Source organism: Fukomys damarensis, unplaced genomic scaffold (genome assembly GCF_012274545.1).
Source record: "Fukomys damarensis isolate Sample0158 unplaced genomic scaffold, DMR_v1.0_HiC HiC_scaffold_9, whole genome shotgun sequence".
Taxonomy (NCBI): domain Eukaryota; kingdom Metazoa; phylum Chordata; class Mammalia; order Rodentia; family Bathyergidae; genus Fukomys; species Fukomys damarensis.
The window spans coordinates 12,521,779-12,527,821 of NW_022900921.1; the positions used below are offsets into that span (position 1 = coordinate 12,521,779).

General features: G+C 51.4%; 1 long non-coding RNA gene across 1 annotated transcript in view; it reads left to right on the top strand.

The window, feature by feature from the left end:
• The window catches only part of LOC109117965, a 28,540-nt gene that overhangs the window by 2,988 nt on the left and 19,509 nt on the right, over window positions 1–6,043 (top strand). The window contains exon 2 of the long non-coding RNA XR_004516397.1: window positions 704–798. This is a non-coding gene — a long non-coding RNA (uncharacterized LOC109117965). The remainder of the gene's footprint in view (window positions 1–703; window positions 799–6,043) is intronic.

A 6,043-nucleotide genomic window follows, 5' to 3' on the forward strand; every position in this document is an offset into this window, starting at 1 on the left:
GATAAGAGGTTTTTTTTTTTTGTTTTTTTTTTTTTTTAATGAAAATGTGTAGCTTCCAGGACTTTTACAACATTGATAGGAGTTAATGTTTCGAGAAATGGTTTTATGATGAAGTCGTATGCTGAATTAATTTTCTATAAATACAGCCATACATTTTCACAGATTGTTTTTCTGCCCTGTCACGGGGGTGTGCATCTTCTCCCTATCCTCCTCCTACTCTTTCTTGTCTGTGGGAGCCCTGGAGTAACACTGACCTGGCTTGAATCTGAGCTCGGTCTCAGATCTCGCGTGATCTTGGGGAAGTCACTTAACAGGAGACCGGTGATGACCCTGCAGGTTTGTCACCAGGTTTATAGAAAGAACACGGACGAAGGCCCCTCAGTGAATGGAAGCCATTTCCCACATTATGTTCACTTCTGCTTGGGACCAAGATTAAGGCCGAGAAGCTCTGGCTTTTTTGTTTCTTTTTGAAACCAGCCCAGGCTGGTCTTGAGCTCTCTGTGATCCTCTTCCCTCAGACTCCCAAGTGTTGGGATTACAGGCCTGAGCCACCACGCCCACCCGATTTGCGAAACAGTAATCAGCTTTTCTGCTTTCTCACTAGGCACCAGAGTTCTGATGTCAAACAAGAGGTCAGTCATTTGTGAGAATTCATCATTGCAGCTTCTTGGGGCCACCACTAACCCCAAGTTTTGCCTTTCAGAAGCTGGAGAGAACCCAAAGGAATGACTTTCAAATGACAGCCTTTTCAGAGGCAACACCTGCTCAGTGCCAGGACCATGTCACATATGATAACAGGTAAGGAGCACATCCCATGTACTAAAGGTTTTGTACACACTGTCTCCTCTGGTTCACACCACAGACCGTAAGAGGGTTTTTTTTAATGTCCTTTTCTTACAGATGGGAAAACTGAGGCTCTGAGAATTTAGGCAGCTCCACTGATGTCACAAAGCTGAAGGCAAACCCAGGTGTGGCTCCAAATCTTATCACTGAAAAGAGGAGCGGAAATAAAATGTATGCTCCTGCCACTCTGTGCCAGGGTGACTGCCACAGAAAACGGCACGTGTCAGAGGGAAAGGGAAGCCAGGGGTGACAGAGGGACCCAGAAACACCTGGCAGTGATGGGACCTAGGTAAGACTTCGAGGGCTGGTTAGGTGGGCAGAGATGAGTGAGGACAAGGGTGTCAAGAGGAAAGGCAGAGAGGCTGGAAAGCACGGTGTTTGTGGGAACAGAGGGGCTGCCTATCCTGACCACATTCTGCAGGGGAAAGCAAAACAGAGCAGTTGGTACTTAGCCAAGGTCAGGCAGGTGAGTGGCAGGGCTGAGACTGGAACCACCGTCAGTCTGGCTCCAGGGGCTCCGCGGGGCAATCACATGCACATCTCCTCTCGGTCACACCCAGGCAAAGGCGCCCAGGGTCTGCGGTTCCTGGGAGGATCCAGGCCAAGCCAGCCACCCGGCTGTGCCTCAGGCTCAGCATGTCACTGTGTTTCTCCACCTAGAAGTGCAGGTGTGGTGTGGAGGGCAGAGTAGAGGAAAACGGAACAATTCTTCAGTGCTAAGACATCAACAGAACACTGTAACTTTGCAGCATACCTGCTCTTCCCTCTTGTGACCTGGGACCAGGTCACTTCCCTGTGTGCTTCTACATTTCATAATCTCTCTCATTAACCATGTGCCAGACCTTTAAACAACAGCAAGGTGCGAAGAGGCCGGTTTAGAGGCTCTCAGGTCACGCAGCGAACAAGAGGCTGGGGGGGATTCTAGCCCAGCCCGCCCTGCTGGCCACAATCCTGTTCTCTGGCCTGTTTTTCTCATCCTGCTTCTCACACCAGCCCCACGAGGCTGCTGGTCTGAGGGGAGGCTCCGGAGTCTGGGTGGCTGCCACTGTGGCGACTGTGGAGCCTGACCTCCCTGCTACCTCCCACCCTCAGAGCGTCCAGGACCCCGCCACTCCTCCTGTCCCAAGGCAGAACTGTGGAGGGACCCTGCATGTACCTGGTACCGCCACAGCCATGGTCCCAGCCTCAGACTCAGGCTGCGTACGAACTTCCATCCATAGGGGAAGGATGCCTGGCTTTGGTGGGCTGTGCATGAGTTACAAGACGAGTGGAGGCATGGCTGGTCCTACATGAGTCACCACACTGCCATGGTCCTGGGGGGACGTGTGTAGGGCTCAGAGCAGCATCCCTGGGCAGCCCAGGCCTTCCTGTGAGCAGAGAAAGGAAAGATGCAAGGGGAGCTGGGCTTGGAGGGTCCCTGCTGGGAGTACCTGGGAATCATCAAGGCAGTGACGAGAGTGGAGACGCATCCCCGTGTGTTTGGAGAGGACAGAAGAAGGAAGTGTGCACTCGCTCATTCCTCTCTGTCCATATCAATGGCACACACCCAACAATGACCATGCACCAGGCCTTTGGGAGGCAGAAGAGAAACTGCAGAGGGCACAATGGGCAGAGCCTTTCTCCCCATCCTACTGGGATGATACAGGGTGCAGAAGGGAAGAGTCAGCGAGAAAATTGATTAAACACTAAGTTAGATGATGCTGGCAAGTGACACAGATGAAAACAGACCAGGAAAGGTGCAGAGGCGGAATTGGTGTGCACCTCGTTCTAGGCCAGATAGAGCAAACATTAAGTTGTTTTCCTTTTAAGTAAATGGGTCCCTATTCAGAGAGCCCAGATTACTTCCTTCTAGGTAAAATCCAGGCCAGATCCAGTCTCTTGCAGGGACTGTGCAGAGCCCAACAGACTTAGCTGGGAAGGCTTTTCTCCACTGCTTTTTGGGCCAGCGAGCAGATGAGGCACTTAGTTCCACGTCAGGAGCACAGGAAGCACTTGTGCAGGGCTTGTGCATGGAACTAAGGCCCCGCCTGGCAAGGTGGTGGTGGGTGCAGCTGTTCCATGAGGGCTGAGGGCTGAGGGCTGCGTGGAGGGGCACAAGGCTCTGTGGTCACTCGTGGAGGTGACTGAGCCTTGTCCTGACTTTGACTGAAACGGCCAGAAATTCTGGGGCTTGGGTTCCCAAGTGTGGCTCCTGCCTGCTGCGGTATCACAGTTACGTACTTCCATGCTGCGTGGACTGAAACTTCACTGGAGCCACCTATGTATGGTCCCCACACAGTCTGTTGGGCAGTCCAGTTATAAGGACACTAGCCATGTTGGATTAGAGTGTACCTTAATAAAACTGTTTTAACTCAATTTCTCTGTAAAGGCCCCATCTCCAAATACAGCCATGTTTTGCGGATGAGACTTCAACACATGAGTTCTGGCGGACATAATCCAGTCTAACAGATGGGCAGTCAAGGCCTGACACTGCGCTGAGGAGTGTGGCCTCCACCTGGAAGGCCAGGGGAGCCCCTGAAGGGTCCTCTAAGAGTGCCAGCCCTCACACACATGCCACTTAGTTCTGAGACCAGCAGCCGGCGAGGGGGAAGGACTGGGGGAGACAGGGAGGCGGGCTGGGAAGCTGTTACAGTGCCGCGTAGATCACTTGCAGAGGCAGTGAGCAGGTGGCAGAAACAGCAGGACCTGGCACAGGTCACGTGTGGGGCAGGCGGAGGAGAATCCAGGTGAGCCAGATTGCTGGCTGGAGCCACTGGGAGCACCAGGGAGACCTCCACGGAAGGGCCTGGTCTGGTGGGGGACAGACCTGAGTCCAGGGTGGGGTGTGTGCTAAATTTGCGGGGCTGTGAGATATTCGAGTGGATGCAGGTCTCCGTCCTGAGGTGGCCCTTGGGTTTGCCTCCGTGGCAGACAGAGCCCAGTTCTCATCACCACTGGAGACTCGTGGGCAGGGATGATGAGCCCCTGGCCTTGGGAAGCCTGGCTCATTTTCCCGCCCACATTCTCCTGTCTGAGGCTCCTCAGGGGACCCTGAGGGAGAGAACCTCGGGTCTTCTGGGTGTTTGTTCCCTGAGACCTGAGGGTGTTTAATCAGTTTTTGATACTCAGTGAGTCACTGAATCCCCCCTGAGCCCCTGAGCTGAGTCAGATGAGGTCCCCTCCAGGGAGGGACAGTGGAGGAGCTCTAACAAGCAGCTCTACTGCTCGCCTTGTTTTGCTGGAAGCAGAGAGGGAGTGGGGTTGACTTCCCAGATGAGCGAGCCGCAGTGTCCCATCTATTGTGGCCTGCAGCCTTTCCTGGGCTTGAGGATGTATGACATGTAGTTTTGGCAGTAGCCACAGATTTGTCTTTAAAAATAAAGATGTCTTTCTTGGGCCTGTTTTTAAAATAAAAACAGCTGACATTTATAGAATCCTCAACAGTGCCTAGACAATGTGCTAAGCATTTTTACTTGCATTGTCTTAATTCATCCACACAGGCACTATGGTGGGAAGAAGTTTGCCCAAGAACATGTGGTTTGTAAGCATAGGGAGGGGCCAAGATGTGGACCCCAGTGGGTGGGTGTCAAGGCTCCCCCATTAGTCACCATTGCCTGCGGTGCCTTTTGTGGCTGCCACCAAGCGAGCCGGCTCATGGAGATGGTCTTGTCAATACACCTTGGGTTCATCTCATTTACTGGTAACATGATTCAGTGGCTTAACTTCCTGTATTTCAGTCTCAGTCTTCTCTCTTCTGTAAAATGGGATAATTGCTCCTTCTAGGGCAGAATTTTGGGATGAGTTTAGTGGTTATGACTTCCAGGGGCTGTGAGAAACTTAGTTCCATGTCAGCACAGGAAGCACTTGTTGTATATAGTATTCCTCAAAGAAAGACACATCAGTATCTATTCCATCTCACAGGCCCTTACTTCACTGAGTGTGGAATTTAGGTTTCCTGCTCCCGGACTAGGATTCACTTTTGCAACCACCTTGGCCAGTACGGTGCAAAAGACCTAACTGACACTGACTTCTGAGCCTCTGATTAACATGTTCTCCTGGTTCTCTCACTGGGTCTCAGGACATGTGGCAGGGAGCTAGGGGCTGATAGGTGAGAAGTCTGTTACCCCATAGATACCATGCTGGGGTGCAAATGGGGGGATCCCACAGAGTGAGATCTGAGGAGCCTCAGCAGCTCCAGTTCCTAGCCCTTTGCCCAAGGTCCTTCCCGTCCTAGGCACTAAATGGAGAGTGACTTAGTATCCTAGCTCCCTCTTTCCTTGTATATACAATGCTAGAGATCAAACCCAGGGCCTCATGTGTGCTAGGTGCATGCTTTAACACTGAGCTACATCTCAGCCAATGTCGTGTGGAGAGAGATGAGCTGTTCCCACAACGCTGGGCCCAGGTTGCAGATTTCTGAGCAAGTAATGTTTCTGTTTTAAGCCTTTCTGTATTGGAATAGTTTACAGATGCAACACTAAGGCAAACTGAGGCACAATGAGAACAAGAAAGTGCACTCTCCCTGCACTCAAAGCCTAGCTCTTCCACTTGGTGGCTGTGTGATATGTGGCTAGCTAATTAGTCTTTCTGGGCTTCCATGTTCTAATGTGTCTCAGAGGGATAAAAATAGTACTCCTTCAGAGGGTTGTAGTGAAGATTAAATCAGATGTTTCATTACTGGTGCATAGGAAAAACACAGTCAATAGCTAAGTTGGGGTTTTGGTTCAAATAGTCTGACCCTAGACTACACACCAATCCTAAGTCTGAGAAGTTCTCACCACTCTGCCCCCAAAAGGCCAGGCAGCAACCCACCACTTATTCCCACTGTCCCCCATGGGGCAGGATTCTGAGTCCCTCCCGGCCACCTTCTCTGCCCTGTGCCTTGATACACGGTGCTCTGAACGGCAGGCTGCACCATGGTGCCTCTTTTATGAGTGCAGGCCGAGATTACAGTGGCTTTCTTGGCAGTCACCTCAGACCTGTTGACTCATGCTGAGCTGGCAGTTCAAAACCCTAAGTGTTTTTACCACATGTGCTAGCATCCAGCTTCATCCCTTCCCATCTGGGACCGGTGCAATTGGAGACTTAAAAGATCTTTCTACAGAAGGGTCTAGCTTGTGTGACTTTGGTCATTGTTGTATTTGCTGAGGAAGGAACCCTGATGAGATCCTCTCTAGTGTTCCCTTAGATACCCCAGATTCTTCCTCCTTTTTTTTTTTTT